This window comes from Lepisma saccharinum, chromosome 1 (assembly GCF_977018435.1).
Source record: "Lepisma saccharinum chromosome 1, izLepSacc3.1, whole genome shotgun sequence".
NCBI lineage: Eukaryota > Metazoa > Arthropoda > Insecta > Zygentoma > Lepismatidae > Lepisma > Lepisma saccharinum.
Window position 1 is genome coordinate 89,051,093 of NC_139229.1, and position 17,565 is coordinate 89,068,657.

Consider the following 17,565-nt stretch of genomic DNA (forward strand, 5'->3'; position numbering starts at 1 on the left):
GGTTCCTGCCGTCGTGAAAGCACAAAATAGATGCAGGCTCATATTTCGTCAGATATTCAACCGTGATATACGAAGTTGCAGATAAGAAAGTTCCAAGGGTTTTGTTGGTGACCCTACACCTTTTTCAGCCAGGGACCACCTTCAGGTGCTCCTAATTTTACCTTTAGATCTTTTATTGCGGCCCTTTCCAAAATTTATTGGGGAATTTAGGAAATTATGATCACAGCGTTGGTCCTCTCCGATTGTTTTTATTTGTGTACTTCGCCTTGCTTTCCATTGCGAAGTTGAGTGGTAGAGAAGACCCTCACAGTTTAAAAAATAAAAACATAAGAAAAGGAAATTCCACAAAAGATAGTACAAGGTAATTTCATAAATGGTCAATAGAAAGTTAACACAAAGGAAGACACACGCACTTCTCATTTCGGAAATATTCTTGTAATATTGCAGTCGTGACAACAGGGGACCCATAAAACCCTACTCCATGTACGGCTGGACATTTGGCTGACGCCAGTAAAGCGGTTTTCTAAATTCCATTGCCTTTTGAAAAACCTCTGTGACATTCCAAAATCTGAAAATAATAATAATAATAATACATCTGCTTAGAATCCCTTCTAGAGCATTCAGTGCGGACCTCCGTGGCGGAGTGGTTAGCACAGCGTGCTGCGACACCAGAGGTCACGGGTTCGAATCCCGGCCTGAGCGTTCTTCTGAGTGTCCCTTCATCAGTATCATCACTCCTCATCATCAGCCAAAAGTGGTAAAAAAAAAAAACGAACTATAATATACCAAATAAATCAACGAAGCAATACAATCTGCATAGGGTAGCTTTACCTCTAGTTCATTATAATGCCCTGCTTGTTTAAATCCTTCAGTGGCAGGTTCAACTAAAACGTTCGTTGATCGAAGTGCAACATGTACTGTACGTATTTTGCCAGCTGATAGTAACCGACGGAGACACGATGAAACGGTGCAAATGAACGCCAAAAACAAAGTAAATGCAAGCAGTGAATGAACGAACATGGCTGAGAAAATGGCGCTAGTGTTCAGTCCCAATTTGCCGTTCCTCAGGACAAACTGAAGTCCTTGTCAATGTTCGAAACAAAAGTCAACAGTGTAGGACGATGCTCCTGCCAAGTTTATATGAAAGAAGAAGAAGACGAGAGCCAGGCAGGTGAGTCTGTTGGAAGAAATACCGCCCGTTCTGTTGACGAATAGGCATCTTCTTCCACATCTGTTGCTGCAGGATGGCTGACAAAGCGACGATCAGGGAAGAAGAACGGAGCCTCCCTTACAAGGTTAATTAACATCATCAAGGAGCTGGATCAATTTGGACGCTCCACATAATATAATAGATGGTTAGTTCTCTATCTCCGCGATAGATTTAATTACACGAAACCGCACCCTTACTGCGCAGACTCGTAGATTAGGGGATATAGTGCTGCATGAAGCATTCACTCTTCATGTAGCATTTGGAACAGCTACGAGGTCACTGTTTTGCTTATCACATCACACACATTATGCAGTAATATACACTATATAGCCTAAAGTCACCGGACGGACGCCCAGTGCTGTTCATTCTAAAGACACCAGCCAGGTAACTAATAAGATGTCGGACCCCTCTTCGCTATTATTACAGCAGTCACTCTTCGGGGCAGGCTTTCCACTAAGATCTGGTATCTTGCTGGTGATTTTTTCCCCCCATTCGTCCTGTAGCCTCGTGAATAGTTCATGGGTAGTTTTCGGTCGAGTGGGTCTGGCATACAACCGACGCTCCAGTTCATCCCTAAGATGTTCTATGGGGTTCCAATCGGAGCTTTGAGCGGGCCAGCTAAGCAAATCCACCTGATTGCCCTTAAACCACGATGCAATGTACCCTGCTTTATGGACAGGGGCATTATCGTGTTGATACAGAAATGGGCCCATTCCAAACTCTTGCCACAGCGTAAGCAGCATACTGTTGTCTAAAATGTCCTCATAAACACCACTGTTCATGTTGCCATTGACCCAACTAATGGCCCGAGCCAGGGGCGGTTCCAGGATTCAGTTTTTTGGAGGGCACCAATTTCCAAAAGCGTACACAAATACTAATGAAGATTACAGTACTACTTTAAATTAAAGTTTACCATGGCGAAACAAGTATTTTATACTTTAATATTTCTTTAAGTACCAATTCCAGTGATCTGTACATGCGGCCAAGTTATTAAAAACAAATATATTTAAAAATTACATTGCAAAAAAAAAACAATATATTAAAAATAGCGTATTCCTCGCGAACACAGAAACGCACAAGTTACAGAAGTATTTTCATATTATAAACAGTCTGTTTTACTTCATTTCTTAATTCTTTTTTGCTTTATAATTAGTTTAATGTAGCACCTGAGTCCTTTTCAGTAACATGCATGATACATGATAAAGCTGCTAGTAATTTGGACACCAATTTAACTATTCAATCGTCAAATAATTGGAACTTACTAAAGGCATTTAACTCACCCTACAAATACTGTAGCTGTAGTTTTCGTGAATGTTTCCTTGCAAATGTGTCAATAACCTCCTCTGTTTCACTTGGTATTTGTCTTTATGGATGTTCAGGAGAGCCAAACCATTCAAGCGTTTCTTTACCCATTGTAGATCTAAGGTAGGTCTTGATTTTTCGCAGATTGGAGAATGAACGCTCAGCTGTAGCCGTTTTGACTGGAATAATGTTGGGATACAAGGAAGAAAATTTGTACGCCTCTGCTGGATTATCTGGGCTAGATTTTTCCAATAATCAGAATTGTCTCCATAACTTGAGTTCCCCTTCTAATGCTAAAATAGACTGCACATCATCTTCATAAAATTTAGCTGCCTCAATTATATCTTTAGCTGGGTCATCTTCTTCAACAATGAATTTCGGAATTACTTTCTGTGGAGTACTTAAGACTTCAATCTGGTTTCTTTGAAATCTATAATCAAATTCAGATATTAAATAATCCAGAAAAGGGATGAACACAACACATCTGAAATAATCGAAGACATTCTTTGAGGGAATATTTGACCTATGTCTTTGATTCTCTGCAATTCTTGGGATTTTTACATCAACATTCAGCTCTTCATCAAGTGCTTTACTTTCCTAAAAGACTTTATCAAACTCTTGAGCACTGTTCTTTCTTATAAACAATAGAGATGAGTAAACAAGCTGAACCAAGTTTGATGATTGCGTTAAATCCATTTGCTTGCTCTGTAGTTGGATTGACAAAGGAAGAGTAATGGACAGGAATTTTGCTAATACTTTCAAACTGATCAGAAACTCGAAATTTGAAATTGGGTAGGCTAAAGAATGAGCTGTAGATGTTACCTCAGTGCTTCTTGCTTTGAAGTTTAATTCATCAAGGACACAAAGCAAAGAAGGTAGGACTTCAAGGAAATGTAGTACCGCATCATGGCGTTCTATCCAGCGGTAGTCTTAATTGTTGTACTTTTAGTGCCAGGAAACATTTCTTCTATCGTTTGTTTTAACAAATTAGTTCTTCCTGAAGATTCCCGTAGGAACTTAGCGATACTTGAAATAGCTCCCACAGCATTTCGTACATTTGGAGCTTAGTTCTGATCGCACCACCCGCATATAGTGTTGGGTAGGATAATGCACTTTAAACCTTACTTTCACGCCCTTTGATTCTTTCGTGACGGAACAAAGAACAGGGAGAAACTTTACAAACGATTTTTGAAAGAAACATAGTCTATGTTCGAGAGGCACCAACTTTCAACGATGATCGGGGACACCAACTTCCAATGGTGTATGGGGAGTACCAACTTTCAACAATGCACAGGGGGCACCAACTTCAAATGATGTTTGGCAATCAGCAATTTTTAACGATATACTGGGTACAACACTTTTCAAAAGTGTACACATAATTAATAAGATTTTTTATTTATTTGTAAATTACATATTACGAGTATAATTTGCTCGAGCATTTCGGGGGGGGGGGTCACGTGCCCCTGTGCCCCCTTTGGATCCGCCACTGGCCCGAGCCCAAACCAGGAAAAACAGCCCCAGACCATGACACTACCACCACCTTCACTTGGGTGCCCGGTGACTTTTGGCTATATAGTGTACTTTAAGAGGAGTTATTCTGAGTCACTTCATGTCAAAGGCCACGATGTGAAAACTCCATTTTAGCTTTCCTAACAGTGCTTACGACTCATGCCTAACACAATCTTTAACGATTTTCAAAATGATATAGACTAACAAAGTAAATAAAGAGAATTCGTATTTTTTCATGTGCTAGCCTTGCAGCCATATGTAGCCGTTAGTATTGAAAAAATATATGATTTACACCAACATTAAGTGCGGAAAATAATATCTTGCAAATGGCGCCCATTTCAACGTTTCAGCAATGAAAGCGCGGTGCGTTGCGTTCCACCGCTCCATGGTGACTGAAATGGCAGCTAGTGTGGAGTGGAATCACCACCACCTCCACTCCCACGACCCCACCACGCGACGCAATAACGAAAATCTTCCCCAGAAAAGAAAAGTTTCAGCTACCGACTCCAGCTGTGCGTGGACCAAAACGGGCGCCATATTTTTTTTTCTATAATAATGTCATACATATGGCTGTAAGGCTGCTCTTTTTATTTACCGTGTCATATTTTAAAGATCATCAGGTTTTTCTGCCCCACCCTGTACATGTGTCTATATGTGTGTGTTTGGTTTCACTAAAGTTTCGCGGCTACGCAAGCCTATTCAACTATTGCGAATATGTAGACAATAGCAAAATTAAACCATAGAAAGATTCACGTCAATGCTCTATTGATTGAATGATTTGGTTTATTTTACTTCGTATTTCTGACACTTTTGGCTGATCGAGATGAGGTTGAGTGATGATATGATGACATTGATGGACACTCACAAAGAACACCCATACGCAGGCGGGATTCGAACCCGTGAATCCTGACGTCTTAGCGCGCTGTGCTGACTCCACCACGGAGGTAGGTTGTACTGAATTGTCAACATAACACCGAATTACATGACAAATAGCACAGCTAAGGTAAAGTTCCCCGTGCATATAGCACCTGCCATGAAGGCACATTTAGGGTAGGTGGGGGTACTGCCGCGCACATTCTCGATCTCGGCCATTTTGGAGATTATATGATCAACACCACGCTCCGGCCGCCTTTATCCCCCAGGTTTGCACCCAGGTACTCATAGATTTCGGGCTGGGTGAGCCCCAGAGCCGCTTTATGCTTATCCTTAGATCATGCACCCCGGGAATTCGAACCTGGGTCTACTGCATGGCAGTCAAACGCCCTACTGACTTAACCACCGCAGCTTTCCAAGTAGAATAGCTTTGGAGGGAAAATAAAACGAAAAATCCCGTTCGATCGGAGCCAGCTGACTGTCAATTTAAAGTTCCATCGTCAACAATCATCGTCCTTGTGGAAGTATTGGCTCACTGGAGAGGTCCTTGTACCGAAGCAATCTCCAAGTTTGTCTGCAGCATCTCGTCTCTCCCAAACCATCCTCTCCAGACGGCAGCTGCAGCGTTGCCAAGAAGCAGTTTCACGGCTTCTCCATTACGAGTTCCATCTCAGCCGGAGTCTTTTTTTCTTCTTTTCATTTCCTCTTAACTTTTTTCTTGCCTGTCTTTCCGCTTGTTCGCTCCACGCACACACGCAAGGAGGAGTTGCGTTTATTTTGAACAAAACAAACGCAGAAAACTTCCGACGAGACGACTCGGCGGCGAACATCCCGAGGTCGCTGACATAGGCGTGTCGCTGCTTCGTATCCTGAAGATTAGGCAATAAGGGAGGCACGTGGTAAGGCAACATCAGAAAGTGAATATCCTGTCCTAGCAGTGCTTTCGCACTCATTTTAATAAACTTCCAAACATCATATGTAAATGCTAACAGGCTGAAAACGTAAAGAACTCGCCCAGAACTTGCAGTCCTACATGGAATCCCTAGTATAAATATGGCAAGTCAAAGTGAAGAGCGTTGAAATGCAATTTGTTGGTGGGAGGGGGAAGAAAAGCTGTCTCTATGTGAATATGACTTATCGCAACAAAAATCTCGTACTGTTATCATTATGTAAACATTTTGATTTGGACGCTTTATTTAACATTAGTTGTCAGTGACGTACGTCATTTTCATACACATATTGATTGACGCTGCAAAACCTAACCTAGCCATCTTTCTGTACGATAAATTTGAAGCCTTATTTCATCTAGGCATTGATTGAATAACATATTCAGATGTCGGTCACACCTGATACTGCCTTCTGACACGACCAATGTTGCCAGCACAATTTGTAATTTAGAAAGAAAAAAAAAGTATGAATATGCATACCCCATAAAATCGTCTGTAATGCATAAAATGCGTAAAAATATATCATTATTTTATCAGTTCGACAAACACCTGCACAGACCATCGATGCACATCGAAAATTTATGCAAGCGACTCGGCAGCTGCCTTTTATCCGTGTTTGTTTTTGCTTTGTATAATTTTATTTTACACCTTAGTAACTTTTTCCGCATACTGAATGTTCATGAAGAGCATAATTTTCTTGTTTAATGTTTCAAATATATCCACATACACAAAGTTAATACCCAGTGGAAGGTTGAATACAAAAGATACGGTCAAAGTCTCGGTTGCGTGACTTTTCGGACACACTGAATATTATGTTCAACTTGGTTGGGATATGTATCTTGTACTGAACTAATAAATAATAGTGATAAATAATATTAATTAAGAAAGCTGAAGTAATATGGAAAACAAAATGCAGTGCTTTCGTTATAATTTGATTTCTGTTGTTACTCAGATCTGGCAAATGCTGATTATTATTATTATTTTATTTGTAATTTCAGAGTTACTGATTGGTAGAGCGGTTTCGAGAATTAGGCTGTCGGAACCGAGTACATGTAACTCTCTTCTGAAAAGGCTCCTACAGGATATGTGGAGTAGATGTGATGACAATATGCGCAATGATGAATAACTTCGAACGGGCCAATTCTGGTCGATGGCCCAAGAGAATTTATTCATCGTTCGTCGCCAGGAGAGCTTCTAGACTTACTTCAAATATCCGCATTGTGTTTAACACAGCTCATTTGCATTCACCAGAAGACAAGGTGACAATCATCCACATTCTTCTTGACTCCACCCAAACACACACAAGGATATGAGTAATAAGCTCAAATACGAACACTGCAAAATGACATCACACGAAGTAAGGGGAGACAGTCAAGTTCTGACGACACAAGTGACCGCCGCACCTCCAGATACATGTATGTCACAGTAGGCGGGTGACTTAGCGACAGGATTATTTGAGTTGGCACAAACAAGGAACCTCCTAAGGAATGCTATGACTAAAGCAGATTGTTGAACGGGATTGATAAACTCTCAAATCAACTCAGCACGACGCCAATAACCGCGTACCATTTTGTGGAATTAATCATAGTTTTAGAGAAATATCGTAAGTTATAGTTAGGTGTATGTGGAATTAAAATCAAACAAGCGGCTGCGAAAGCACCAACTTTTGCTTCGGTTTTCCTTCATTTTTCTCTGCTCCATATAGCTTTATAGCGTGTCATTCCCCACTCTTCTTTATTCCTGCTGTCCTCTTCACATCTTTTAATGTTCTCCATCGTACTCTTCCTATTGCCTTCACCTTCTTTCTTTCTTTCCTACCTTCCTTGCTTCAAATACTTTCCCTTGGTCAATATGGGATGTAAATGAGCGACCCTTTCGGAAAGCACTCAAACTCATTTCCATGTAGTACAACCTGGGCTGCAGTTTGCAGACTAACGAGGCTCTGGTGCCTGGACTTTCAGCCGGTATAATCCTCTGTGGGGCTGTATATTTTTATGGTAGTCCCTTCATCCATTCCATGCCTATCGTCGCGATTAGCCAAAAGTGACAGAAAAGCGACGTTAAAGTAAATCAATCGATCGATCAACCCTTGTTCAACGTAACACTTTTATCCATTCCACTCTTTCCAAGTAGCTGCTTAGGTTTTCTTTCGTTTCTCCTGACTGATTGATTGCAATTAAAACTAAGGCTATTTGTACACGTTGCGTTATATGGAGCGAAGCCCCTTACAGTAACTAAAATCAACACATCTTTCTGAGAACTAAAATCCGAGGCTGTAAAGAGGCATTAAGTGCAGGACATCACGTAAATCGCTGTAGGTGCAGACGCCAAATCCTCGTCTTGCACAAATACAAGCGAATCGTCCATCGCCATCTTCATTCCTTTGTTTTGTATAGCTCTGATCAAGCATACTTGAAAATCCATTCCTTAAAAACCCCTAGGATGAAAGATAAAAATTAATGAAAATAGTAATGGCAAATTTTCCAAGCAATACTTGTGCGCCGCACTGCACTACGTGGAAGAAAGAGGGGACATTTGAGTACCTTCCAAGATAGTCGTACACCTTTCCCTTCTGGTTACATGGCCAAAACATTCGTTTGGTCCTCCATCAACGTTTGTTCCAGCTCTTCCATTTTATTTTAATATCTTATTCTTCTTTCCTGTTGTTTAAGTTACCCATATTCCCGGATGGGCTAACTGGGACTGGATCTACAGTTTAAAGTGAGATTCTAACCACGATTCCTCCACCATAAGCTACAATTATTCATTTGTGATCTTATACAAGTGCTGTTTTCAGCGTTTTCTCCAAATTTCTATTACTAAACCGCGTTTATATACGGCATGAGAGTATCTCTTTGACTGCAGTTCTTTAGAAGTATATTTGAAATGTGTGCATGGTTGAGGAGGAGCATGGGTTGCATATCAACTAGTTATATTTTGATCGTCCTATCTACCATAAAATTACAGCTTTTGTGCTGAAACTGTCATGACACCTAGATACCTCTAAGAACTAAACTGGTGTTGCATTTGAAATAAATCGGTCAACGCACTTCAAGGTGAACCTGCGTCAGTAGGTATGACTCATTGCACCCAACTCAAACACCTTCTTGGTTAAGCTCCCTATTTCATCTTCTGACGTAAGCGCGAAATGTTTTCGTGGTTAGGTTAGGCTAGTTAGGTTAAATCTCTTAGCATAACACACTACATTTAGCCTAACAACGAAAGCATTTAGCCTGGCGTCAGAATATAAATACGGCGATTGACCAAGAAGGTGTTTGAGTGTGGTGCGATGAGTGAGACCTCCAGAAAACTGAAAAATACACTTGGCGCTGTTGAAGCGCGGGAGAGAACATTTTAAATTCTCTTTTAGCTGTTCCTGAGTCGAATCGAGCACCATGTTGCCTTGCAGGAAGTGAGAACGCTATATTCCTTCCAATGTGTCCCTGAATTTTCATTCGTGACGCGAACGGCGTCAAGAGCGACCCTAAAAATAGTCAAGATGTAGCGACGTCTTGGCAGGAGTTCTTGCAGCTGGAGGAGATAAGAACACTACTGTACAAATAATTTGGTGCAGCTGGGCGCCTCTTCCTTCTTTACGAACTGAGAAGAAGGCGGGGACAAATATGAGTAGGAAGGAACTAATTAACTCCCATCCACAGCTGAAAATAAGTTTTTCTTTTTTGTTTTCGTAATTTATTAAGTGAGCTCTTAAATGTGCTTCTTTTCTTTTCATCCGTAAAGGAATGATTGAGTTTTCGCGTACATATTTTTGGTTCTCTTCCTTCATTTCTCGTAATCAAAACATTCAAAACAATAACACATAAGTTAAATTGTTCGTGTTTGTTGCATGTTACTGACATGCTATTGAAGGATGAGAGTCGAATTGAAGCGTGCATGCATTCAAGCTGATGATGCACATATTGAAGATGTACTGTAACTGTGGCCATAACATATCAATCTTGTGTATGTTTGTAATCACGTATTTGTTTTCCTTTGAAATCTCAATTTTGCCTCACCCTGTATAATTTCTATTGGTTAGATTTATAGGCACTCCGATCTCAAAATAGGAAGTGAAAATAAACTTGTTATTTCAGTTTTCGTTGCCTGTTTAATATTTATTTATTTACGTGATCGCCAGGGAACAGATTGATATGCGAATACGTATCTTCATATGATGCTAAAATCAATGTTATTTTGTATTATCTTCACTAAGTGTATCCGGCCCGCGTGGCGGAGTAGTTAGCACATCGCGCTACGACGCCAGGGGTCCCGGGTTCGAATCCTGACCTGGGCATGGATGTTTGTGAATATCCATTCATCATATCATCACTCGTCCCCATCTTCGCAAATTAGCCAAAAGTGGCACAAAAAGCAAAGTAAAATAAAGCAAATCAATCAATCAATTCACTAGGTGTAGCATGTAAGCTCGAAAAATGATCTTTTTATTTTCCATCGTTTTATATATATTATCTTGTAGCACATAGTTTACATATTTTAGATAGTTTTGCATATAATTTCCATATTTTCAAACATTTTCCGACATAATTTTTATATTTATGTTGTTACTACTTTTTCCTTTTTTTGTGTTAAATACGATAGGTATTTGTATTCTGTTCGTTTTGTATTCTGTTTATTTTAAATCTTAACAATATACAATGCATCTGTTGTTCTAATATTCTTGTCAACAATAGAGAATGCAAGCTCAAGCTTTCGCTGTGAATTATTATTATTATTATTATTATTATTATTTTATTTTTGGACCTAACAGATTTTAATCCGTTCTTTGTCCATTATAATGCTGTGAATTAATGTTTTTTTTATTACATATAAATTCGTTCCCTAGTGATTAGCAGAGCTTTTGCTCCAATTACAATGTTGATCTGTATTAGCATTGCACTGATCACTAGGCAATTTTCTTCATTTTTTCATAAGTAAATATTTTCTATAAGTTGTAGCATAACCTTTTACCTCTTCCTGCCAAATGGTTTATCTAGTAGAAAGAGCGCCATCGATAGAGCCAATCTGATGTCGCTCCAGCAATGGACAGAAGCTGATTGGCGCTTCGATTCATGTGATGTCAAAAGTTTTGGCCAAAAAAAGACAGTCGTCATGATTCAGGCTTTGAAGATAAAATTTGAGAGAATGAGAGACATATGCTTTCCGCTTTCTTTGATTGTATTTTCAACAAAGTGTAACGTAATTGTGAAATATGGTTAGTTTTACCCTGGGAATAGAGTGTGTGTGTGTGTGTGTGTGTGTGTGTGTGTGTGTGTGTGTGTGTGTGTGTGTGTGTGTGTGTGTGTGTGTGTGTGTGTGTGTGTGTGTGTGTGTGTGTGTGTTACAACGTAACATCACAAAAACATTACTGGTTCTTATGTTGTTTAAAGGAATGTCCATGATTGTGAACTGCATAGTTGTAATAACACTTTATTTCTATTATTTTGCAGGTAGGTGTGGATCAACACAGAGGATTAACGTAAACGATATTTTGTTGAAGACTGTGTAAGTAGTTTTCATTAAAGTATTATAATTTCATAGAACCAAATAATGTATTCAGTTTTCCATTGAGACATGTGTTATCGCAATAAATTGTTTCATTTCACTGCAATTATAGGTAGCGCCGTAATATACTTCTTCCTGGAATTCAACTAAACATTTCTTTTTTCCCGTGGAAATTACTGTAATAAATATTTGCATTCTGCATCCATTGCTGAGTTGCGGTCGTTAAGAAATGTTTATAAAATAAAAATAACAATTGTTAAATATTTTCTTTTCCTAACAGTTTTCAGACATTGTATCGTCTACCAGAAACTGTTTTGATAACTTCTCGTTATTTGTTGTTTCTCATTATTTAACCTAGAACATAAGCGGATGCACTGCGATGGGACCACCTTTAGTTAGAGGCCAAAATGACCTATTTTTGTAAATATGAAAATAAAATGAACCCCGTTTCTTAAAGTATTCAGGCTTGGAGTTATGATTTGAGAAAATCAAAAATACCTGCCGTTATTTTCAACGATATTTAAGCCACATTTTACATGCCTTTCTGGAGCTATGAATTGTGTTGTTTATGCTTTGGGTGTAGTCTGAGGTAAGAAGTGTCTGAGCGGTAGCCGTGGAGAAAAATAAGTGAGGTTGAAGTCTACGCAATGGCTTGTCCAATAACTCCCCCTTTGGTCCAGTATTCCTAAATAGAAAGAACGTCAAAGGCTGAAAAAGAGGACAAAAAAAAACAACGTCCCTTCTTTCAAAAATCCTGAGCACGCCACAGTCCACGGTACAAGGGTAAACTCACAAATGCACCTAAATATTTTCAACGCAGGCACATAAATGCATTTTGAAATGTTTTTCCAGAAATTTATGAATGCGAATAAACTAGATGTAATAATACATGCAGCAAATCAAATACACGAGATCACCATTTAATCGGTTGATTTGTTCTGCAACTTTTGGCTAATTGGATGAGGTGATGAAAGTGATGAAGGGAGACTCACAAAAAATACCCAGGCCGGGCTTTGAACCTGGAACTGTAGCGCGCTGTACTAACCACTAAACCTTGTAATCAAGAGGTATTCGGTGCGATCCCCTGTGGAGTAACATTACACAATGGTTCTGATCTCACTTCAAGATGTGCTTCTGTGGTTCCAGTCGCGCCTATGTGCATAAAGTGGACCTTAAAAAACCTATTATATGAATCAGGGGTTCCCACAGGGGGGGTTTCATGACGCGCCTGCGTCATGGATTTTTTTTTGTGGGGGACAAAATTTTATACCAATTCTATATATCTTCACACAAAAATGTGGGGGGGGGGGGATCGTATCGTTTGATTGACTTGTTATTGATTTTTAGTTTTGGTCATTATGTTTAGCTTTTCTAACTACCTGTGGGTGATCGCGGCGATAGGGGTGAAATGAAACACCACCTCTTATGCGTTTAGAATTGGTTTCGATGGAGGGGGAGGGGGTGGTATTCGCATTAATACAAGGTTAGTCGAGCAGACAAACTGTGCAGAATGAGGTTGACTAACAATGGCAGTGAGCCTAAAGTATCTAAAGTAAACATATATTGCTTAAATATATCTCTATTATACAGTGGCGCAACCACAGCGGTGACAGGGGGTCAAACCTCCCCCCCCCCCCCACACACACACAACCTTCGACGGAAGTCAATTCTAGGGTAGCAAGGGTGGACAAACATTGACGGCCAAGGGCACCTGCAGGGGAGCAAAGAGGAGCAATTACCCCTTCGATTTCAAATTTTATGCAAAGAAATACATTTTGTAAAACTTCTTTGCTTGCTTCGCTCGCATTGTCTGTTTTCCTCATTTTTTTCAAGTTCAGAGCTTTAGCTAGGGGCGGCGGGAGTCGGCAATGGGCGCAGTGATCTAAAAATAGTTGTAAATGAGAGAATGTCATGGCGTCCAGTGAAATTATTTGCACCATATTAAATCAATATTGTTTTCAATTGCAAAAATTGGATCTAAAAATGTTCTTGCTCGCTTCGCTCGCATTCTCCTTCTTTTCTATACTGTCAAGTTATGTGTTGTATATTTGTATTGAATAAGCTTTCAATACGTACACAGTTTAGTGTTAGCTTGTTGAATCTGTGTTTTCTATTTTATGTCGCTCCATGTTGCATACGTGTAAAACATATGTTGTGCGTGAAAGTTACACATGTATCTTCGGAATGCATTTATCATTCATTTTCTGCCATTCAAAAATACAGTTTGTGTCCTTGTTTTCCATTATTAGCTAATGTGAAATTGACGGTTTTGAAAAATGTTTCATATCTTTTGTTCCAAACAAATGCTTTAGCACAGACTTCTACCCCCTCTTTGCGTAATTTATGAGGAAAATAACGTCTTTGTTACAACTACTAGCCAGTAGCGGCTCGTGCCTAAAATAACAGGTGAAGAAGTTTGTTTTAGAGTCACCACTGAACGCGTTTTTTTATTTTCTTGTAATGGTTCTCTATTTCTAACGAACTTTTCGATATTAATAATGCAACAAGTTCCTTGAAATTCCCACGATTAAGCGAAGACACGCTTTCGTCGTGACCCCTGAACGCAAGTTCTTGTTTACATAAATACAGCGTTGCGTCAACTATTAATTGTAGGAAAAGCCTATTTAATATTACATTTTCATTGAACCGTACATTTAAAAGCCTACTATTTTCTTGAAGGGCATCTGCTATGGTATTCCTGTTTTTTTTTCAAAAACTTTGAATTGTAATTTACACTTTAAATGTTCCACCGAATCATTGTGCTTATGCAGAGAACGCGTTATATTGACAAAATCGTTATACCCTTCTTTATTCCACACATTGTATTTGTTGCTAAACAGTAAACAAAGCCAGCAGAACAACGATTGCAAATATCGACTACTACACAACCAAGGAAAGTCGACAAACCAGGAACTTTTAAATTTAATGTTGTATGATTTCCCTGCCTTTTTGTTCTCTCGCTTAACTGATATTTGAAGAATGTCAGTTGGCCGCCCACAATTTAAAACGTCTTTTTTGTCTTGATCCGTCCATCTGGAAAATGGTGTCTGCAACAAATTACACACTAAGTCATTTACTGGGTTCATTGTACAAACCACAGCTCAACACATGAACACAACACACGATTAGGAAACGCGAAACACACACGCGGAACAAGATCTCGCGAGAACGCAAAGATTTTGTCACAACCACTGGATGCAATGTTTTCTCCGACGAGAGAACTGATTCACGTAGAGGGCGACACCATGTTCAAGGCCAACGCTAGGTGACGTCACCGTTGCCGTGACAACCGGCTAAGTCTTCCGCACCCTGGCGGGGTTTGCTCTTCGACGAACTCACGTGCGTAGCGCCGAGCGGCGTAATTTGAGTATTATCGCGTACGTTCTGCTGAGAAATAGTTTAATTTAACAAGCAAATGAAAAATGTCAATATTAATTTGAAAATTAGGTGAAAACATCTGCACTTGTTGCACTTGGCCAGCCGCCACTGACTACTACTACTACTACTACTGGTAGTAGTGACACTACTACTACTAATAATAATGCCATTATTAATGTTATTATTATTATTATTATTGGTACGTTTATCCTCGTACTTGTCCCCCCGACAAAATTCGTGGTTTCACCTCTGGTATTATATTTTTCCGCATACTTTCTGACAAAAATAATTTGAGTAATTAATTCGGCATCAACTGGGGGGAAATGTTCTACCTTTTGGGGGGGAGTGCGTCATGGGCCTTGGGGGGGGATGTTCTACCTTTTGGGGGGGAGTGCGTCATGGGCCTTGGGGGGATGTTCTACCTTTTGGGGGGGGGAGTGCGTCATGGGGGCACCCCTGATATGAATACATCATTTTATGTAGTTGCGTGTGCCTGTGTGTGAAATTAATTGAATTTGGATGTTTTGAATTCATACTATACCATAATAACGTAAGATTTTTTAGTATCTGTACATCTTTTTATCACAGAATACATTTAATTTATATTCATTTGTGAAATGTTGCTCAAAATGTGAATCCAAAAGGATTCATGTTCCTTCTGAGTAGAACTCACAAACTGCTGCGGTGATGTTTATTCACCTAAAACGACAGTCGCAGGATGTGTTGTTTCCTCCTGATAACTCATTCGTAGCGGAACTGGATGTCCGTGTATGCGTCCCTATCGTAGATAAGTTTAAATATAGCTAGTTGCTCTAAACTGTGTTAGGAGGTTTGTGGATTTGTTTTTAATTCCTTTTGCAGTCACAGTTTTCCTCTTATTTCCCTTTCCCCCACGCTTTTTTCTTTTCTTTTTGTAATATTAAGAATATTATTATATATATATATATATATATATTAATAAATTAATAAAAGCGAAGTAAAGTAAACCAAATCAATCAATCATGTTGTCACCTCTCCGTGTTGTGTCTAAAATTTGAACTAAATATTCAGCTTGGGAATATTGAAGGAACACATATTTCATGAGTGTATGTGAGTACGTGTAGGTGTGTGTGTGTGTGTGTGTGTGTGCGTGCGTGCAGAAAGAGGCCTGTAGTAGAGCGTTGAGATACAGGTATAAGAGGACGAGACGCGCGCAGGTTCGTGTCTCGTGGGGAGAAGAAGTGTAACAACTTTTCTCCGGGAATCTCAGCTTGTGTTTGGGACCGGTGGCCATCCACTCCTGAGGAAATTGGGGAGCTGCGAAAGAGTAGCGTAATCCGGTTACGGAAACCTACAACGACTAGCGGTTCGTCGTGCAGACCACACGTCACTCCATAACTGGTCGGATTATCTCCGGCAGTCGGTAGGCCTCACCGGCTGTTGCGCCACGGGTTAGTTATTTTAATGATTCTAATCATTAAAATCATCATTAATTATTGTTACTTTGGAAACGATCATTTTCATTTTTCTCCCCAGTCAAGTTTTTACAGTGCATGTCAAGATTTCTTCTTTTAGATTCTTAAAATTTACACAGACCAGGTGGACACTCCTGTAAAATTGTTAGCGGTATACTGTTACGGCCAAGTTGAGCGTATTTAGTGTTCCCGTAATTTTTTTATGGGACAGGATGTTTTTTTTTCACATTCTAATGATCATTCGCCCTCATCTTTGCCATTATCCTAAAAGATGTGAAGAATAAACAAACAAGGCCAAGTGCTTAGCGGATACATACAACACCATTCCAGAAGTAAAAACTTCGCAGTTTCACTACGATCGGCTGAGTTGGGAAACAAGTAGTAAGGAGAAGCCTACTGAGGGGAGTCTTGGTGCAGGATCAAATTAATCTTTCCCCGAATTTATTTTTTTTTCATTCAAGTGCAGAATGACTCTGCGCTCGTAATTACGTCAGCGTTATTCAAACAGCCTCTAGCGCGAGGTTTTAGCTGGAACTTCCAGTGTGTTGATTCAAGAAAGGGCTCCGAGGGAGCACGTGCCGAAGAAGCTCGAACAGGCTTGCCAGGCGCAGATATTTTTCATGGGCATGCGATTTTTTTTCTTTATGGTGTTTTGTGGCGAAATTGTGAATACGTCAGCTATCGGAGAAAGAAAGATATAGATGGGAATACAGTGGCAGTAATAGAGAGAGAGAATTAAAGATAGAAAATAGGAGAGAAAGTTACAAAACTAGAGAAACAGAAATAAGGAAAGGTAGAAAAGAAGCAGCGAGAGAAGAGGATGGATGCTAGCAGCGACAGTGAATTAAAGTCGAGCGAAGCCAACTCCCGGTGTGGATAGAAGTGGCCCACTGTTGCCGCGTTTACCTGCAAAGAAACTTGCAGTACAACAGATTATTAGACCTACTGCTCCCCCCTCCCCTTGTTTGGGTAACCTTAGAATCTCTCCTCCCCGAAACGGCCAGCAGGGAAATAGGATTTTGTCAAAATAACCGTTCTGCGCTGTGAATGAGGGCCGGGAGTTAGCTTGTCTCAGGCAAAGTAGCCACCTGGGTGACCGAACGAAAGAGAAAAATAGAGAATTCCGGGAATTTTCCGTTAATTTTTTCTCCGTATACGTGAAAAATTGCAACTTTTATTAATACAAATCCCATTGAATTTATTTTGTTTACTTATTAAACAAGTGATGCCACAGAAAATTGTTATATTGAGGCATACTTACATTTTGTGCATCACATACATTTTGTGCATCACATACATAAATACATATGTGAGGCAAGTTTTCACAATTTACCTTCCATTTCAAACATGTGTGGAAATAAAACAGAATTCTCTCAATCTGTTTACCTTG

At 39.8% G+C, this 17,565-nt stretch overlaps 1 protein-coding gene across 2 annotated transcripts in view; it reads left to right on the plus strand.

Annotated features, from left to right (window-relative positions):
- LOC145997442 (rhotekin-like) overlaps positions 1 to 17,565 on the plus strand; it is a 286,448-nt gene that overhangs the window by 181,397 nt on the left and 87,486 nt on the right. The gene's annotated exons all lie outside the window — the stretch shown is intronic.